The sequence below is a fragment of the Acinonyx jubatus genome, chromosome D1 (assembly GCF_027475565.1).
Source record: "Acinonyx jubatus isolate Ajub_Pintada_27869175 chromosome D1, VMU_Ajub_asm_v1.0, whole genome shotgun sequence".
NCBI lineage: Eukaryota > Metazoa > Chordata > Mammalia > Carnivora > Felidae > Acinonyx > Acinonyx jubatus.
Window position 1 is genome coordinate 104520388 of NC_069390.1, and position 21151 is coordinate 104541538.

The 21151-nt window shown below is 45.8% G+C and overlaps 2 long non-coding RNA genes across 2 annotated transcripts in view; both read left to right on the top strand.

Annotated features, from left to right (window-relative positions):
• The first annotated feature begins 270 nt into the window (after positions 1-270).
• On the top strand, positions 271-18219 carry LOC128311952 (uncharacterized). The gene is made up of 4 exons (XR_008290709.1): positions 271-904; positions 5789-5923; positions 8413-8553; positions 15828-18219. It is a non-coding gene; the product is annotated as an uncharacterized LOC128311952 (long non-coding RNA).
• Positions 18220-18314: 95 nt separating this feature from the next.
• Positions 18315-21151, top strand: part of LOC128311953 (uncharacterized) — a 33436-nt gene continuing 30599 nt past the window's right edge. The window contains exon 1 of the long non-coding RNA XR_008290710.1: positions 18315-18677. This is a non-coding gene — a long non-coding RNA (uncharacterized LOC128311953). The remainder of the gene's footprint in view (positions 18678-21151) is intronic.

Genomic DNA, 21151 nt, shown 5'->3' on the forward strand with positions numbered 1-21151 from the left:
GTGTTACCTTGATCAGCCTTTGTTCTTCTCCACCTGAAGCACTTTGAAAGCACTCACACCATCATGTCAGGGTTTTTAATCACTATGAGACTTCATAAGGTCATCACAGAAAGTACAGGGAGGGTAGGTTAAGATTGTTTCCAGAGAAGTGTGGACCATTTCATTCCATCAGTTTCCAGACAGAAACCTAAGTACAGCTGAAGAAGGTTAAGAAAGATGGAACGTGCAGAAGGCTTGAGGCTGGGAGCCCCTGCCCCCTGGTCCGCCCAGGGACCAGGCGGAGATTCAGGGCCAGCCTGCTGACTCCAGGTCTGAGCGTCTGTTTTCCCACCAAATTTCCTTCCAAGAATGCAAATGTGTTTTCTTCTCTTGGTCACCGGTTTGCCACGCTTCCCCGCTCATTCCACTGGGTTGGATTACCCGCTGTGTTGGGTTGTTTTCCCCTGAATCCTTCCAGCTGCTTTACTCCCTGCCCTCTGCTTATGTGCACTTTCCCAGTCCTGGGGTGTTCTCCTCTCCCGCGATGCTATTCCCAGCACCAGTTGTGAATACAACTCTGATTTAGCTTCCTCCCTGCCCTCCCCTGCCTACCATTTTCTACTCCTACTCATTTCTATTTATGTTTCACTAGCCTCAGCAAGAGGAAAGGAACCAAAATTTAATATTTATTCAGCTCTTATTACATACCAGGCACCGTGCTGAACAATTTACATACGTCTATAATTCAGTCTTCACAGCAAGTCTATAAAATAGGTATTATTATTGTTTCCACTTACCAGATGAGGAAACTGATGTTCAGGAAGTTTCTATGCCTTGCCTGTGGCTGTAAAGCTTGAAGCCAGGATTTGACCCAGATCAGTGTGACCCCGGAGGTCATCTGCAGCACCAAGTACTTTAATAACTGGTATTTTTTTTTCTTTCTTTTTCTAAAACTCACATAAATGATTTCATATCAGGTTATCCTTATACAACTTGCTATTTTTCATTCAACAGTATATATTTGAGATTTATCCATGTTGATAAATTTACCCTACTTGCTTTCGTAACAGTATTTCATTTTATGGATATACTAGATTAGTGAATGTTTAAGTCCTTTGCAGTGTTCTGTTATTACAGTGTGCACTCCAGTACTTAGCTCTGTGTGCTGTGTGAGAGGTCTTTTTTAGGGTACATGCCTAGAAATGAGACTTCTCGGTTGCAGGGTATGGGTGCCTCCATGTTCAACTCTCTTTGAACCGCTCTCGTCTAAGCCGTAGGATCAGCGTATGCATTCTTACCGTCACTTGGTGCTACCAAGTTCAGAAGCAAATACGGCAAAATCTGGGTGGTAGGTGTGTGGATGTGCTGTGTTATCTTATTTTCTGTACTCCCCTGTACTTTTGAAATATTCCATAATTAAAATTAAAACTGTTATGATGACTGCCTACTTGCGTCAGTGGCTGGGGTGAAGACTTAGAATTCTTACTGATAGTGTCTGCAAATAACACAGAACTTAGAGAAGCAAGACCTGGGAATGCCAGTGTGATACTAAGAAATATATATCAGGCCTTCTACCCCATTCCTGGCACAGATCTCCTAAAACCCTTGGAATTTTCTAAGTGGGTGATGAAGGTGTCTTTTGTTACATTAATGAAAGGACCTAAGGATGAGAGCTGGTTGCCTGGAGAACCAGCAGTGCCACAGTTACGCTTAGAGGGGTGGGGCTTTCAGTCCCATGCCCTGATTTCCGGGAAGGGTAGAGAGGCTGGAGGGTAAATCAGTTGCCAATGACAAATGATTTAATTGATTGTGCCTATGTAATGAAGCCTCCATAAAAACCCGAAAGGACTGGGTTCAGAGAACTTTCAGGTAGGCGAACATGTGGACGTTCTGGGAGTGGTGTACCTCGAGAGGGTATGGAAGAGCCACACCCTTCCCATATTCTTCGCCCTATGCATCTCTGCCATCTGGCTCTTGCATCCTTTTATAATAAACTGGAAATCTAGTAGAATGTTTTCCAAAGTTCTGTGAGCCGCTGTATCTAGCAAATTAACTGAGCCTAAGGAAGGGTTCGTGGGAACTTCTGATCCAGAGCTAGTTGGTCAGAAGCATAGGTAGCAACCTGAGCTTGCCATTGGCATCTGAAGTGGGGAGGCTGGGGGGGAGTAGTCTCCTAAAACTGAGCCCTTAATCTGTGGAAGCTGATGCTATCTGTGGGGGCAATAGTGTCAGAATGAGCTGAATTCTTGGATACCAACAGTGTGTCCAAGAATAGCTTGTTGGGGTGGGAACCCCCCCACACATACACATTGGAAATTTGGGTCCCAGAATACCCCAATTTATCCTGGCATCCACATTAAAAATAACCTCAATGGAAATTGACCAAACCAACAAAATTAAGTTTAATGGAGATTGATTAAAAGTTAAAGATCACCTTCACAAGCACAGGATGGAGAGATCTAGCTTAGGGACAGCTTTGGTATAAAGGAGTGTGGTGGAGTGGGTTAAGGATGAGTTTGCATGACCAGAATCTCAATGTGATCCATCAATGGAATATCTTTTTGTAATAAAGAGGTGAATGACTCTGCATCAGCCAGGGCTCCTTGACTACAACAACAGAAACTGACTCTAGCTAACTTACAAAGAAAAGGGGTTTAATAGCAAATAATTCCTGCTCAGGAAGTTGGCAGGAAATCTACAGAGCCAGGTTTGGAAATGAGCAAAAACCTGGATAACCTTGGAAGTAGTAACCACAGGAGAGATCTGGTAGCAGGAATGGTGGAGTATGAACCCCATCTGTAAACAGAGGTCCAGGACAAGAGAAACATTGCTCCTAGTAGGTGTGAGCTGGCCAGCCCAGACCTCAGATAAAGTTCTCAGTTCCCACCTTGCATTTTAAAGAAACATGCACAGTTAGAAGAGGTAACCCTGGGAAACCTGGCTTTCCCCGAAGACAGTCTGAAAGCCACTGCCAAGACCTGCCTCTTGTTACTCCACAGACTAGAACTATGAACAATGAGTGGGAGTTCAAGGCGACAGAGTTGAGATCATTATGACCAGGCACTTTCTAATAAATAGAGCTAACCAACAATGTATTTAACAGACCTTCATGGTGACGAGCTCATTGGCCACTGCAGTTGTTCAAGGAAAGACTGAATTCCCTGTGGTAGAATATAAAGGAAGGGAACCCTGCATTAATAAGAAATAGATAAGACAACCTAGAGGGTCCCTCTCAATTCCTTGACTTGTGATTTCAAGCAAGGCTTTTGTAGCTATTTATTTGCTGGAAATGAATATCCCGTACAGTCATTCCTGTCCCCTTCCACACCTTTGCTGACTAGATCAGACAGATAGTTGTTGAGTTATGTCAATATAAGATTAGAGATGCAAAATCATCTACAGTCATTAGTATTATCCTTTAGAATGTATTATTTATTCATTTTTCTTGTTATAAATACCATAACCGCCCCCACAGAAAACTGGGGAAAAGAAAAGACAAAAAAGGTGTCTATAATCCGAACTGCAGCAAAAAAATGTGACCATTTGTGACTTTTCTTCCAATTTTTTATTTATGTGCATTTTTCTTAAGTGAAAATAGTTAATTTCTTCTGAATGTAGAAATGACACACTATAAAAAAGTGTGTATGTTCAATCACTATAGAAAAGTTCAATCACTATTAAAAAGAAGTTAAAGATTATTTAAAATGTCACTACTTCAGACATTTTGGAACACATCCTTTGTGATGCTGCTGTATGCATAAATATGCATATGTAATATGTGTAACATTTTATATAAGCGGAATCCTATACGTAGGGGGTTTGTGATCCTTTTTTTATCACTCTGTCATAGAGTCCATTTTTTGCCAGTGAATATATAAATATTATCTTTCTTAATGACCACATAACATTCTTTAGGTGGTTGTTCCATAATTTAATAGATATCCTGTTAATGAACACTTAGAACATTTAGGTCATGGGGGTGGCTGGGTGGCTCGGTCAGTTAAGCATCCAACTCTTGATTTTGGCTCAGGTCATCATCTCACAGTTCCAAAGTTCAAGCCCCAAGTTGGTATTGTCAGTGCAGAATCTGCTTGCCATTCTCTCTCTCTGCCCCTCCCCCACTCATGGGCGCTGTCTCTCTCTCAAATAAACTTAAAAAAAAAACATTTAGGATATGTCCAATTTTTTACTGTTTTGAACAGTGCCACATTGAGCATCCTTGTATATCTGGCCCTGTGTACCTTTCTGCTATCTTCTCAGACTGTATTTTTTTCAAATAATTCTAAGGGAATTAGACTAACCAAAGTCAAGCTAGGGTTGTAAATGGGACAAGAGAAAGCTGGCAAACTCCAGCAGTAGATGCAACAAGGGTGTATTTTGTGTAAGGGCAGAGAAACTGCCCTTCCTGACTGGTGAGATGCCCACCCCACTAGTGGACACTCCTAAAATGTTCTCTGGCACACCCTCAACAGAAGACTCCCAAAACTCACCACTGGTTATCCGAGTGCTAATGGTCCTCCCTCCACCCCCAGCCCCAGTGACCAAAGCTCTGCCTTTCCTTCCCTCAAACCTGCCTGCCCTGTTTCTAACCCTTTCCCGAAAGACACTGTCACTGCCACATGTGTTTCTCCCTCTGGGAAATGAGAATAAAGAAACTTGCTTTTTGCCCTCAAGGCTAGCTTCTTTCCATCCAAAGAGCAGAGTAAAGTCACACCTTGTCACACTGGTGCCTGGTGCCATCTGGGTTAGCCCAGGTCAGTACATCTGCCCTCCACAAACCAGCGAGTCAGAAACGGCCCAAGAGGACGTGAAGGGCTCTGAGTTAACTCTGGAGATTTACCTTACTAGAGGTTGGATTTTGAAGTCAGCTCATAAGCAATAACTCACTGTGGCAGAGAAGCTGTTTGCCTCCCCAGTAATCATTCTCCTCTTCTTTCATATTAATAGAACCCAAATTTTATTCTGGGCAACAGTATGCTCAGCTAAAGGTTTATATTTCCCTGTCTCTCTTGAAGTTAGGTGTGGCCAGTTATACATAAGCTACAGTTAATGGTTGGAGCTGCCAGGAAAGCATTTTAGATGGGAGATTGAACTTTTTTCTCTTTCCTCACTTCTTCCTCCTTCTTGCCTGGATTATGAACTCTAAAATGTTTCTGTAACCATCCTGGGTCATGAGGGGACCTTGAGATGGAAATGTGTACCAACATTAGTAAAGCCAAAAGATGGGTCCCTAACAGCCATGGATGGAGTCACCAACACACTTTTATCTCTGGACATTTTTTTGGCTGGAAAGAAGCCCGCTTGCTTAAGTCACTCAAGTTTTCCACTTTATGCATCTAAAGTAAACTTACACAATCTCAAATGATTTAAAATACTCTTGGAAATTCCTTGGGACAGTACCATGTTGGAGACCCTATCTCTCAGTAAGTTCAGCAGAGCCATGGTTTCCTTTATGGTTACAACAGACCTGATTGTTCAACTGAGTATGAAATGGGAGGAGATGGATCACATAAAAAAACAAACCAAACAAACAAACACAAAAGCAAAACACTTCTCAACACCAAAGTGACAAATAACTAACTCCCTCTCTGTAAGGTGCTTCAGAGAGCCTGAAGAAGGGACATATTTTAATTTCCCACCTATGCTTATAGGTCTGTAACCACTGAGTGGATAGGTAGGCAGGGAGAATAGCGCAGATCATTTAATCATTTAAGTGTGTGTGTGTGTGTGTGTGTGTGTGTGTGTGTGTGTGTGTTTGCACGTGTACATGCAAATCCCCGCACAAATTCTCAACATTTGTTCTTTATAGGTACTCAGCAGCTGTATTATAAGTTCCACAGGGGTGAACTCTCAGCCACTAGGCTAGGTGCCTTGCAGCAGAGGCTGGCCACAATGGTGAGCTGGGATGGGACCAAAACTCCCTTCCAGAGAAGTAACCTAAAAAGTGAGTGCTCTTTGCTTTATCTTTGCCTTTGCTTGACCACATCAACAGAGACAAGAAAAAGTTAACTCCATCTCACTCATTTGGCAAACTTTAGTCAATGCTACTAGTTCCCAAGCCCAGAAAAGTGTTGAAGGAAAGAGATGCCATTATAATGTCAGATAAACAGAATCCAGTCTTTGCCCACCTGTTGCTCACAGGCTAGTGAGCAACTAGCCCCAACTGTCAGACTATAAGCAGAGTCTCCAAATAACACAATGGGTGTTAAACAGAGGTCTCTGGGGGCCCAGTGGCATATGCCTAGACTGTATTCGTTTTTCAAATAATAGAAACTGAATGCATTATCAGGTATTAGAATGTCATTAGCTGTCTTTTTTTTTTTTTTTTAGCAAAACTTTGTTGAGTGAATAATTGATCATTTTGGAGCCACTGTATGCCTTGGTCTTGCTCTGATGACTACAAATTCTAAGCCATCTATTCCCGCGTGGGGAGACTTGGTGAATATTTGCTGCTGAGATGATGCATTTTACTCCTCCAACAGGAGGTAACCCACAGAGCCAGCAAGGGTTGGCTGCCCTTCCCCGGAGCACTGAACATCTTGAAGATATTTGTAATTTTATTCACAACTGGAGGACATAATTCATTGCTTGCTGAATCAAAGTCCACCAGCTGCCAGAGGATTCCAGAGCCCATTTGTACGCTCCCTAAAAGTAAAAACACAATGAAACGGTTCTATTCTCACCCTGCCTTCCCTCAAACACAAATATACACACTCACCACTAAGTCGTGGGCTTTTGTTATCAGACAGAATAAGCCACACCACCTCCTGCTTGCCCCTGCCTCCCACTCCTTGTCTCTAAGGAGAGACGGTTCACCTCCTACTTGGGATATACAGACTTTGCAGATGCAAATCAGGCCCCAGCAGACTGCAAGTTTAAGAGTGAATTACTATCGGCTATGAGGGACTTGCAGGATAGAGGGAATCCCAGCCAGGGAGAGGGATGCAGACTTTCTCTCCTATGCAATTAATCATCTGTAAGTGCAAAGGGAATGGCTGCTGGGGAGATTAGGTGAGTCTCAGCAGCTTGCTAAGTGTCTGCTTTCCAGCTGGGGCCACAAGGTCAGGGCAGTTTGACCAAGCCCTCTACCTTGCCTGGACATTGGGGACTGGGAAAAAGCAGATTGCGAACCAACAGGAGGGACTGTGGGGAATGACAGTCTTTCCCAGCCATCCAGGGCTCACAGGCACTGTTCTGGTGCCAGGTACTCTGGCCTTGACTCTCCCCACAGTTTCTACACGCAGAAGCTGAGTAAATGCTGATTCTCAACCATATTCAACAGGTTGATTGTTCAATAGTAACAACTGCTGCCTTGTCCTGAAGGCTACCTATGTGTCCTGTACTACATTAACCATATATACACCGTCTTACTCAGTCCTGACTGCAGTTTTTTGAGGCCGGGCACCATGCTTATCCCATTTATACAGATGACGAAAGTAAGGCTCAGAGAGTCTCAGTGACTTGTTCAAAGTCACACATTTGTTCAGTGATGGATTTGAACTCAGGCTTGTCTGATTTAGAAGTCACTGTTTGGAACCACCAAACTACTGCCTCTCCCCAGAAACTGGAGGAAGCCTCATGAGAGAAAGTATTCTTCGAACTGAGAGCAAGAGAAAAAGGTTTTATTCCCCTGAACACATGGTAGATTGTCTCTGCCTTAGTGAAAATAACTGTAAAAAGAACTAGGAGACAAATCTGTGGCTCAGACTACAGCAACAACCAGTTATGTTCTTCCAGCATAGTCTGAGTTTTATTTCCCTATTCTCATTCTCAACTTCTTGGCTTCTCACACCTTCCTATTCCTCTATGTGTGTGTTTGCTTGTTTTTTATTATGGTATGTGTTTTCTGTGATCCAGTGCAAATCCTTCATAGAATGAGATGGGAAATAGACATACTGAAAAGGACTGGTAGATGCACAGAAAGATGGTGGATGGATGGATGGTTGTTCTGATAGATGGGTGGTTGGATGCACATACACAGAGAGATGGATGAAGAGATGGACAGACAAATGAACAAACACGTGGACAGATACACAGATGGACAAACAGATGGAGAACCGAGTGAGCAGACAGATAGATAGATGGACAGACAGATAAATAGGTGGATAGAGCTGCCCTGACCCATGTGCAGACTGACTCCGACGGACTCCCATACTAGCTGCCTAGACCCTCTGAGCTGCCCACGGGGTAGCTGTACCTGTGAGGTCTTCTGAGGTCATAGCAATTTGGGACCTGGCTCTCTCATCCCTGGTCAATAAGGAGGGTGTAGGAATGGCTTCATACAAACCCAGAAACACTGTTCCAGTTTACCTCCTCTGCCAGACCTTGCTCTGCTGCCCTGGTTCTTGCCTCCCCCATTCTTCATACCCCAAGGGGAACCAACCCTCTCCGTGTGGCCAACAGTAGCTTACCTGGTTTTCATCTTCTCTGCAGGAATTTTTGCACTCCTCCCCCACCTGCCAGACTGGAAGAACTCTGAGGGCAAGAAACACATCTCTTATCTCTGCTTGTCCAGCCTTTACCTCAGTGCACGTTGATGACAAGATAGAAAATCATCTCGTAAGTACATCATAAGTAAGTGCAAATCACAGGCTTCTGTGCTTGATGAAGTTTCTTTAGCCTCTTCGAGCCATGTCACAAAATGCACGCAGTGCTCAACATCTGCACATAGAACGATTATTTATGAAAATTTCCCAGTGCCAGCATAACAATGTCTATTGGTTGAGTGCTTACTAAACACTTTACATAATAGCAGTTAGTAACTATAGAGCACTCACTGCTGATCTAAGTGCTGTCAAACAACCTGCTCAAGTTCATACATTCATAAGAGTCAGAGCTGGGGTTCCCATCTCAGTCCAACGTCAGCCCATGGTCTTAACTCCCAAGTTATGGGAGCACTTTAAGCGTGACAAGTGGGGTGAGCCCCCCTGACCTTGTGGAAAATCGTTAGGGTTTTAGTGGGCACCTCTTGACCAATTCTGACCACACAGACCATGTCTCTGATGAGTCAGAGTACTGCTAAAGTCCACCACAGAAACACAAGCTGCAATGGCTCACGGGGGGGGGGGGGGGGGGTGCATTTCCCAACCAGTTAGCAACCTGCCTCTCCCGCTCAACTCCCAAAGCCACAGTAGGAAGGACACCTGGCTGGAAAGTCAAGGCCTCTGTTCATGGCGGCCATTCATTGATTTTGTGATATACCCAAGTCACTTAACTTCTGTGAGCTTCAGTTTCCTTGTCTGCATAGGGCGGGGGCAGTAACATGGGCCTGGGGTCCTGCACAGGGCTGCTGTGAGAATCACATGAGGGACGGAGAGCGGAAGGCGCCTCATAAAGGGAGGGCAGCTCCACTCAGCTCTGCCAGGGCCCCTCAGAAAACATGGTCTAATTGGATGACTCAAACGGGCTTCCCAAATGCATTACAGATCATTGTTAGGAAATACCAAGTGGTGTCCGAGAGTTCAACCAGCCCCAAAGGTTCCTCTCGAGGCTGGTGTGTAAGCCACAGTTCTATCACCTCGGGCACCGAGCCACTTGGCTCCAGGGCTACAAACGCCTCAGGCTCACTCCATTCAGACGTGGTTTGACCACAATCATATTAAATATTAAATCATCTGGTGGCACTGGCGTAGAAAAACACTATGTCAGGCATTAGCTATTCTGCCTTTTGTTACTATCCATAACAATTTCCTAAGCATTTAGAATGCTCCAAGGCTTTGAGCCCAAGGCTTAACAAGAAATTATATCTAGCCTAAAAGAACTTTGTCCCAGTTTCACTGGAAATTAAAACTCAGTCCCCAGACACTGACGCTGTGTTTCTTCATGCTCTTGGCAAGCAAAAGGCTCCACAGCAAAGGCAGGCCCTCTACCCCCAGAGGGAGGCTCTCAGTGCCAGGACGAGGCCCCTGGCTTTCCTGTGCCACTCATCACACAGCAAATCCTGGCCCTGTCTCCTCTTTTGGGGCCCCATTCTCCCCTCTCCTGCAGCTGACGGCAGGGCCTCTTCCTCACCTAGAGGTGTGCTTTTCATACCAGAGGTCATCATCTTAACCTGGGACTCACCAGCAGTGGGACAAACTGACATCATGAGCCCTCTCCTGGCGTGCCAGAAGAGTGCACAAAATCACCTACGCCCGTGATCACCAGGCTGGGAGTCACAAGGAGGCCGTCAGACAAATCTAGAATGTGGGACGTTCTAAGAGACAGTTGGCTCAAACTCTGCAGAAGTGTCAATTCCATTTTTAAAAAGGGTGCAAGACTGTTTATTTTTTTAAGTTTATTGATTTATTTTGAGAGAATGAGTAGGGGAGGGCCAGAGAGAGAGAGAGAGAATGAGTAGGGGAGGGGCAGAGAGGGAGAGAGAGAATCCCAAAGCAGACTCCATACTCAGCACGGTGCCCGATGCAGGGCTCGATCCCGTGACTGTGAGATCAAGACCTGAGCCAAAATCAAGAGTCGGTCTCTGAACCCACTAAGCCACCCAGGTGCCCTGGTGTAAGACTGTTTAAAGGAGACTAAAGAAACATAACAAAATCCAAACCTGAATAGGATTCTGGTTCTCCAAAAACTGCCCTTTAAATTCTTGAGGATAATTGGAGAAGTTTGCATATCAGATGATATTATCGGGTGAAGGTTGGTTTTCCTGGGGGGCTTGATGGTAATGTAGTTATGCTGCAGAACGTCCTAACTCTGAAGAGGTGCGTTCAGGGGTGAAGACAGATGGTGTTTACAATAGTCAGGTATATATAAAGTTCATGCACAGTCTTCGCACGTCCCCCATTTGCAAATCTGTCTGCTTGCTAAGATTTATCTGTAACCCCCAAGTCAATACTCCTGGTGCTTTGGGGCCACCTGCAGACAGGTGAAAACTTTGAGTCGCACAAGGTGCACATTCCTGGCAAAGGTCAAACAAGGCGACACTCTGCCTTCATTTCGCTTGTTTTGTGCCAAAGACAGGTTTCTCTTTCACAGTCTATTTAGTGCCATGTTTTCCACATTTTTGTAAGGTTTTGTTTGTCTGCTTGTTTTTTGAAATTTTGCTTTTTAAAATGGCCCCAGCATAGTGTTCGAGTGCTATCTAGTGACCCTCAGTGCAAGAAGGCTGTGATGTGCCACATGGAGAAAATTCAGCTGTCAGATAAGCTTTGCTCAGGCATGAATTATATAATGCTATTGGCTGTGAGTTCACTGTTCATGAAACAACAACATATATTTAAGAAAGTGTCTTTAAACAGAAACATGCATAAAACAAGGTTAATGAAAATGTGATCAGAGGCTCACAGGAACCCTGTGTTTCCCCTAGGAGCAATTTTTTAGTATTTGCTAATTCAGTGTTCACTGCAACTTTATAGAATGTAACTACCATGAATAAGGGAAACGGATTGTGTGTGTGTGTGTGTGTGTACATAAATACACATATATACATATGCACATACATGTGCTATTTTCACAAACAGGAAGTATGCACAAATGTGACCAAATGTTAACAATTTGTGAATCTAGTTGAAGAAGATATGGATGTTCTTGTTGTACTCTTTTATTTTTCTGTGGATTTAACTTTTTCAAAAGAAAATGTTGGAAAAGAACACACACACACACACACACACACACACACACACACACACACACTGTGGCTTGTGACCTGTTAATGGGTTATAAGATCAATTTAAAGAGTCTATCAGCATTTTCGTAATGAAAGAGAATGAGATGGGATGGGATGGGATGGGATGGAGTAGGGTAGGATAGAAAAGAATATTAGGGTTGCCTCGATGGCTCAATTGGTTAAGTGTCCAACTTCACTCAGGTCATGATGTCCCAGGCTGTGAGTTCAAGCCCCACATCAGGCTCTGTGCTGACAGCTCAGAGCCTGGAGCCTGCTTCAGTTTCTGTATCTCCCTCTCTCTCTGTCCTTTCCCTACTCACACTTTGTTTCTCCCTCTCTTAAAAATAAATAAACATTTAAAAAGATTTTTTTTAAGAAAACATTAATGTTTCTCATGCCTGTTTTGTGAAACTTGTTTCCAGGTAGGGTATATCTCTGCTGGTTTATAAAGTAAAATGTTTGCCTTATTATGACTTACAATCCAGAAAAATTTGCAAATCTCAGGCCGATAGAACTAAAGACACCCACCTAATACCACCCCCTTCTCCTCTTTTTTCTCTTCATAGTGCTTCTGTGCCAGCTCTGTCCTTGTGGGGGAGTCCTTCTCCTTCCCCATCTGGCCCAGTGTGCACACTGTGGCTCCCCCGTGTCTGCTCTCACCCTGTCCGTTCTCCTCAATTCTCTGTTGCTTCAATGCTCCATGCATGACCATCTAGAATCATGCTTGTTCTCCCCATTACCAGTTCCTTGGTCCTGATACGTTTTGCTCTAGGCCTCTGCTAAGGCATGACTCTGTCATCAAGCCCTTGAACTGGCCTGTGATCAGTGCACCATGGAGGTGGTCACAGGATCTGTAAAGGCGGAGGGGGAAACCCTCGGAGGGAGGAAGATGGCAGGAAATGCTTCCAGGGGGAAGTGCTACTTGAGACATTAGAATTTTCTCTTACTAAGCAATTACCAGAGTTCTAAATGGGAGATAAAAATATTTAGTCACTTTCAGGAGACTAGACAGGAGTCCACATAGTAAAGAGTGGAAGGACAAGAGCATTGAAGGTAGCAGGAACAGTTGGAATAAAAGCAAGATGGAGGGGAACAGCAGCAAGAAACAAGTCTGAAAAAGTGGGATAACCCAAGAATCAGAAATGTGAGTGGGACTTCCTTCCTGGTGTCACAGAAAGCAACCCAAAAGCATACTGATGCTTCTTCATCATTATGGAAGCCACCACTGAGTAGGAAGTGGTCTCTGTACCCTAACAGGAGCTCACAGCTCTGATGAAATAGGTGTCTTGCTAATGAAAGAAACACTTTTCTCTATTTAGCTTAAGGTGGCACTAGCCAGTTTCCCTAAAAAGCATCCATTCTTGAGATAGGTGTTTCCATTAACTGTTAGGCTCAAAAGAACAGAAATAAAAATAAGTGAGCCTGCATCTACAAAGAACAGTGGATTTGGAAGACACATCCAGGAACACTGGTCTTACTTCTTTACTGCCTCACGCAGTTCTGTCAACAGAATCTTGCATGCATCAGAGGCCCAGTAGGCTCTTCTAACCTAACCTACTCAGATCAGGGAAATCACACGTAGAAGGGGAAAGAGTGAGGATTCCAGGAGGTAGCTGGAGCTTCTCAGAGACCCAGCCTGATGAAGGGAGCAGAGAGGCAGGGGAAGACCTGGGGTGGCCCCTGAGAAAGACTTAATTCCTCCCATGCAGTCCTTTTGGGGCCCAAGGGAAGTCCAGGGTATGGAAACCAGATGGTTACCTCTTCCTGCCCTATGGGAGAACTCCTTCTGTTTTGTCCCAGCCCCTCGAGTAAACTCATAGCCGCTAACAGAGGTAGTCTCGGGGCACTGGAAGGATAGGTTGTAAGCGGAAAGAGAGGGGTCCTGGCCTGCGGGAGAAACAGTGTGGAGTGCGGTTAGCAGGAGGTTAGCTGGCAGCGGGGATGAGTCTCCCCCTGTGGACGCCCCTGATGGTACTCCGCCCTGCTGCCCCCTGTATTTTAGAGAAAGTCTCTCTCTGAAAGGGGAAACGTTTTGGTAGCAATATCTAGGTTGTAAGCAGAAATTCCGAGGCAGGACTGGGAAAGAGATAAGGCCCAGGGGGTGAGTAGTGGCCAAGGCTTAGAAGGTAAGGAGGACCTGAAAGAAACTAGGACTTTATTCTTCAAGGCAATGTTCTTGACCTTGGCTAGTCTTCGGAATTGTGGGGAGCTTCTAAAATACAACATTCAGTTCCTTTCCTGACTTCACAACATTGAATCTGCAGGCATTCACTTCTGTATTTTGTCCCCACTGTTGGGTTGTGAGCCTCCTGAAGAAGGTGCTGTGTCAGATGGTCCAGCCGGTACAAGTACACCAGGGATCAATCAGCCAGGCCCTGTGGGCACAGAATTGGCATCAGGGAGGCCAAGGCCCCAGATGGCTGTGCTCTCCTTCATCCACTGGGCCACAAGGTCTCTTCCCCTGCTGCTTTCTGCTGGTTTGCTCTCCCTCCCCACTCTGACTTTGCAGGGCAGACTTCTCTATAATGGCTATTACTCTATATAATCTTTTACTTCAAATGTTCATGATCATCTATCCATGGTTTCTGAGTCTCTTGATAACAAGTTTTGACAGACAGTCCTTGTTTGCTGTCTGGCTGATGCACCAGCCGTCTTTAGTCAATTAAGGTACAAATTAGAAGGGACTAAGAAACAGGGTCGTGTGGCCCAAATATGGCCTCATAAGCCCACCCCCTTCATCAGTGGCCAGCAGAGCTGGGAAGGCAACATGAAATACTTGCACTGTTACGGAACCAGGCTGGAACGCTGGCAGAGAAACCAAGTGGCACTCAGAGATCTTGGTGGATCGGAGATTGACAGACTCAGAGGAGGCCGTTTCTCCAAAGATCTGAGCTACGAATGCAAGTGAGGAGGGTAATTTATAGTCGTCAGTTTCCATATCTGTCGGGGTTTTCGCGCGCACAGCGAACAAAGGAAGAAGAACCCGGAGAAGGGGTCTCAGCTAGAGACCAGAGTCTGTTTTAGCCCCGTGGGCCATCTTTGGCATACTTTATTCACTTCTCTGGCACCGTGACATTCCTACCCAGATAGTGCAACGAGAAAGTGAGCCTGAAGTTGTGGCTTAGAAAACCTCAAGCTTCGTAGAAAACTCTGCTATCTTCACCTGTGATTAAAGTCATGAGGAAAGATACAAACTATGCCCTGCAGACCTTTAGATGAAGTCAGACAGAAAGTAGTGAAGGTGCAGAAAAGTGAGTTGGTTGCACAGTGGAAGTCAGGCAAGCTGAGTTGCAGTTCCACTCTTTTACCAACTGTCCGTGTGGCCTGGAGATCTTTCTCCGTCTCTGGGTATTGATTTCCCGATTCTGTAAAATAAGAAGCCTAGATTGTAGGCTCTCTTCTTGCTCTGAGACTTCATGTGTTTCCACATGGCCCTCACTCTGCTAACTGTCACTGACCAGCAGTCTCATGTAAATGGATTTCACAATCCCAGGGTGACTGAGCAAACCATGCATGAGATGAACTGGCTTGCACATGCGGGAGTTGCTTATGTATTCCCCCGGCCCAAGCAGCCTTATTTCCATGGATTCTGTTCGCAGTGGCCCAGTATCCTTATGGCATTGGCCTTTGCCTTGTCTAACACAGTGTTTCCTCACAGCTCAACCTGGGAAAACACAGCACGTGGCTACTCCTAAACCAGGAAGAAACAGATGAGATCCTCCAGACCGAGGTTCCCTGCAGGAAGCAAATATTTGGCATTTGTGCATTAAGAATAGCCATTAGTGGTTTGCTTGTGTGGATTCTGAAAGGCCTGAGTATATGGCGCGTGAGAAGCCCATGTGTTCCGGGTTTGTCAAGCCTCTCTGGCCTCTCAGCGCTGTCATTGATCTAATATTCACTGTTCGAAAACTGCCATAATTCTGGGCACCCCACTAAGCTCTGTGCCCGCCACCTGCCTATGAAGCCACCTCTGTCCTCCCTGCTGGTTCTCTGTTTGTCACCAGCCACCTACCATTTATAATTTTTTAGGACGAAGCTCAAATTTGTGTCTCCCGACACGGATTGAGCAATTGCATTTGGCATACTGCTGGCCGGCATAATTGTATTTCTGCTGTTGTGTTTAAATCTTGAATTAACTGTTGGCTTTGAAATTTCGGAGTCTCCACCATGTTCTGGTTATCTATTGCCGTGTAACAAACCACCCAGACTTAGTGGCATAGAACGCATCCATGTCGTGTTTCTACAGGTCGGAAATTTGGACAGGGCACAGCTCAGAGGGCTGGTCTCTGCTCGCTCAAGTCTGGGGCTTCTGCAGGCAAGAGGCAAACAGTGGGGGACGCTGCTCAGACTAAACCTCTCACCCGTGTTCTCAAGATTAGTCCAGGAGCCCCCCACCTCCATCATTTATTTAAAACATACATATTGAAAGATAGTGTTTAAGAAGTGATCCAAAATTGTATTTAAAAAATTTTTTTAATGTTTATTTATTTTTGAGAGAGAGAGAGACAGACAGAGTGAGAGCAGGGGAGGGGCAGAGAGAGAGGGAGACACAGAATATGACACAGGCTCCAAGCTGTCAGCACAGAGCCAGACGTGGGACTCGAACCCATGAACCGTGAGATCATGACCTGAGCCGAAGTCAGACACTGAACCTGCTGAGCCACCCAGGCACCCCCAACATTGTATTTTTTTTTAATGAAGGCAACCACACAGGCTTGTAAATTATTCCACTCACCACCACTCTCAAAAGGCAACACTGGTAAAAACCCATCTTTTGAGGGTCTTCCTAGTGGCATAATTGTGAATTTCCTGGAAAATAGCCCCAGGTCACCTCTAAGCTCCTGGCCTACACATATGAAAAGAAAGCCTTCTGGGACATTCTAAAGGTTTTTCACACCTTCTCCTCCACCTGGTTTCCCAGCTCAACTCCCCCTGGTTGTTAATTGTTTTCATGCAGATTTTCTAGGTCCCTTGACCTTCTGTGACAGATGTTAATGAATTTTGCAAAAGAGCAGAAATACTGGCATTTTCCCAGAATTTTTATTCTCATCCTCAAGTATCAGGCCCCAAGCTATCTATTTCATCAATGCCTGTGGCTTTAATAAATGCCTCACATTCCTCTTCCAATGTGTCATAATCTAACAAGTTTATTGTTACACTTCACATTTCATCCCATTAATGGGACCTAGGAACCATAAATTTGGAATTGCATAATTATCAGTGGACTCATAAGACTTTTGTTTGCTTAAATGCAAAATGCTTTTCATACTTTCAGTGAGTTGAAATGGCTCTTGTAATACAGTACCAGATTAAACAAATCCCTCATAAATTTTATGCTTCCTCTTGATGTTACATTTCTTTTACTAAATGGGCAAAAGTGGTCAGTGTTACTGAAAATGATTTAAAGTCTTCAGTAAAGCAGGGACCACAAGACTCCACTTGTGCGTGTCCTGTCCCAAGGAAACCTAAGCCAGCTCTCCTCATCCTCATCCGTTGAGGAGATGGGACAGATAATTGTTCTCACACAAGGCATGGCGTGAGACAGACCCGAGTTCAAATCGCTACTTCGAATCTTTGGGAAAGTCTGGGTCTTAGTTCTAAAATGAGGATCATGGTGTCTATACCTGGCAAGCCTATTGAGAGAATTGAATGCCTCCTTAACATCCCACATGGCTTAATGGTTGAGTGCTTAAGTTGTCAAGTGAGAAAGACCTAGATTCAGATTCTGACATTAGGACTTACAAGTTGGGTGACCTTGGCCAAGGTCACGCAAACTCTCAGCCTTAACTTCTTGATCTCTAAAATGGGACTGGTAACTAAGGCTATTCCATAGGTTGTTGCAGAAATATAAATGAGGCACAGATACATGTAAAATGCTAATGCAGTGCCACCCATGGTGGGGGCTTTGATGTTTATGAGTTCCTCTTCCTTCCTTAGTTCATGTGCTTCTGGACCTACTGTGCCTGCATCACAGCTTTATCTTATTCCTGGCTTTCCAGGGCCTGGATTTGCAAGCATTCTGCCCACGTGTCAGAATGGGGGTCCCCATATCCAGCACCAGGATTACTACAGCCCCGAGGGCCTGATCCAGGGGGTAAAAGCCCCCTCACAACACGTGGTAGGCTCCCACGTGCTGTTATCTGCCACGTGGTCCAAAGCTCAGGGACTCTAAGGACTCAGTCTCAGTTTTGCAGCAGCCTCAGGCTTAGAGAGGGAAGAGGCTGTCCCAGGGTGGAGAAGCCTCTTTCCTGCAGCTTGCATGGTTGCTGTGGCCAAAGGAGGGTCTGCGGAAGAATCTGGAGGAGGAGAAACAGAATCGGAGTACGGCGGCCCCTCCCCATTCTCTCCCACAGCTCGGTTTCAACAGCTTCGAAACCGTGTGAGGACCCAGGCTACTTAGCCCCTGTGTCCACCAACACAGTGTAGTGTCCCTTTGTCTCCATTTGGAGGGTGTGTCTGCTTTATGTTCAGACCAGGAAAACGCCTGGAGAAAATGTTCTAGGAGGTGGCTTCTGCAGGGTCACACAGCTATTGAGAGGCAATACCAGAATTAGAAGTCAGGTCCCACCTGAGGAAGCAGGCTGCAGAGGGTGTGCTCTTTTGTGGGCCCAGGGATAAAGACGAATACTGGAGGAGGCGAGGAGGTTATATATAACGTATGTGTGTATATATGTGTATATACCCACATACAACTATAAGCATAACCTTTTCTATAACTACCACTTATCGGACATTTCTCAAGTGCTAGATTCTAATTAAATCATAGTATCACTATGAGGCTGTTATTATTATTCTTACTTTACAATTAAACTGAAGTTCAGGGACATGAAGCAACTTGCCCAAAGCCCCACAGCCACTAAATAACTGAGCTAGAATTCGAATTTAGGCCTGGGCGTTCCAAAGACTGGCTCTTCACCTCCAAGAAACTCTTTCTCTCAAATCCAGGAGCGAGGTCGTGATGGAGAAGGGAGGCTGCTGTCAGTCTTTGTAATGATTCCCTGGAAGCTTCTTACAAGTCGAGAAAGCGAGCGGTCAGAGAAGGGAGAAGGAAGCCATCCAAGGCCTTGGGAGCAAAGAGCAGTCTGATGACGATCAGGTGAGAAGCACGGCGCAGGTGTGGAGAGCTGGGTCTGGGACAGGCTGGGCCAGAGCTCCCGGAGTGAGGTCTGGAACCACAGAGGGCAAAGCCAAGTGGAGGCATCAAGGCGGGGTGGGCGGCTCACACAAGGGAGAGTATGTGACCAGCTGAGAGCCACACAGGTGCCAAAATGGCCCAGGGACCTTCTGGCTTGCTCTGGTGGTGTCTCCTCTCCCTTCATTAGCTGGCCAACAAGATCTTATAAATAGTAGGAGGATGTCAACTCATGGAATTACTTGCAAGGTTATCATTCATAGGGAGTGCTAGTGACTGTACGATGCTTATTTCATAAGTAATTTTTTAACCTTAATGACAGCTCTGTGGTCAGGAGCCAGTGCCCCCCAACTTACCTATGAGGAAATGGGTTTAGAAAAGCTGAGACATGTATTACTAGGTAGTAGACAGAAGTCACCTCCTTTCCCCTACACCACACAGTCCGGGCAAAATATTTCTCACATACCTACCTGCCCGTGAGAGTGAGCACTTCTGTTAGCTGTCGACATGTCACCTGGCTGAGTTACGCTTCTCAGTGGAGAGATTTGCTGTGGCTTTATTGTCATTCTCCCCACACCCCCTTTTCTTTATGAAGACCCCTCTCCTGCCCTCCCCTGCAGCACTGCTCACGCGGCTCCCTAGCGGGCAAGCCAGGCGCTGTGCCTCACCTCCAGCCAAACTCGCCAGGCTCCAGCGGGCCAGCCTCTGTCAGGCCCAGCGGGTGATAGATTGGCCTTCTCGCTGGAGTTGTACCAAGAATTTCTCCATCCCCCTTTGCCAGAATGCATGTTTCCAATTATGTGACGCTTCGGGAGAAGTTAACTTCCTTTTGAATTGGTTAAATAAAAACGCGGTGTTTGGGAAAGAACCACCGTGGCTTCGCGAGCGAGCCCCTGCAGAATGAGGCAAGGGCAGCCCCTGCCAGCGGGCCACACTGGGCGCCCTGCAAGCCAGCAGTGGGATTGCACAGGGCAACTTTCATTTCTTACGCTCAGTTTTTTTCCCATCCGCAAGATCAGGATGTCCGCTGTCGAGAAACGGGTCCCTGTGGCCATATTGTATCCGCTAAGTGCCGGAGGTGGGAGTGTGCATGCAACCCCTACACACACCTTGGATTTTCCAAGACATCCTGGAAGTAGGACTCTGGATTGGTAGTGCCAGAAGGTCCAAACCTTGATGTCAAGTGGCCTGGAAAAGAGCTGTCACATGGGATGACACTCTCCCTACCCCTTACCTGCCCAGAGGCCTGGCCCTTCCTCTCCCTCTGAGGGCCACCTCCTCCAAGCCTGTGGCCGCCTATGTTCAAGAATCTGTCTTCTTTCTCCCTTTCTCTCTGCTGCTTCCACCCAATTCTCCCCTCCCCACCGGACACATACACTCACATTGAGATTTCCACAAACACAAAGACAAGGAACATGGAGGTCCTGAAGGGCCGGAGAGGATGTCTGTCCCAGACTGTCCCAGACTGATTTCTTCCAGCCAGCAGCCTCATATCCTCCAGGCCCACTCCAGTTGCATGTAGGCTGAGGGCCAAAGTGCCGATGCCAAATCCAAAGTAGAGTTAATCCTGGATCACCCTCCCTCCCACTGATGGTTTCCGCTGAGCAAATTTTTCATACCATTGCCTAACAGATCTGAACTCCATCCCCCCCACACACTGTCCCCCAGTCAGCCAGTTGCTGCTAAAATGGGGAACACCCACCATGTTAACTACTCATCTGAGGGGGAGAAGACAGAGTGGTGGTCGGGAGAGACTTCAGCAAGCCTTTGGTGCTTATACTGCGTCTTAAGAGATCTTTCAAGACTTTAAGACTTTAGGGTGCCTCCAGGGGAGGTGTTTGTGGGGTGGGTGGACTGAGTAAGAACAGACTTTCCAGGCAGAGAGGGTGAGAAAGGCACTGGGCAGAGGTGAAACCTCATAACCTGGCCCAGGAAGAATAGAACCGCATGAACCTCATCATGGCCAGACTGTAAGATGTGAGTCGGGTGCGGGTCAAAGGTGAGGCTGCAGGGGAAGCCAGGGCACATCATCGCGGTCCCTGTGTATAATGACAAGGATCTGGGACTCAGTCTTATGGAACAAAGGAGTCACTGAGGATTTTTAATCAAAAGAGATTTGCATTTTCCAGAAATCATTATGGGAGTGTCTGGAGGAAGACACTACTGGGAGCAGAGACACTCTTGGGAAACTCAAATAATGATAGTCCAAGAAAGAGGGGAGGAGCCTCAGAACCAAGGCTGCAGCAGTGTGGGTGGAAAAGAGAAGAGTGACCCTGAAGGGGTATTTATAATGGAGAATTCACAGGACATCATGAGTGACTGTGTCTGAGGTTAGGACATGGTGATGTCCAGGTTTCCTGGCTCAGGGACTGGGTAGTTTACTTACTTACTTACTTACTTACTTACTTACTTACTTACTTATTTATTTATTTATTTAT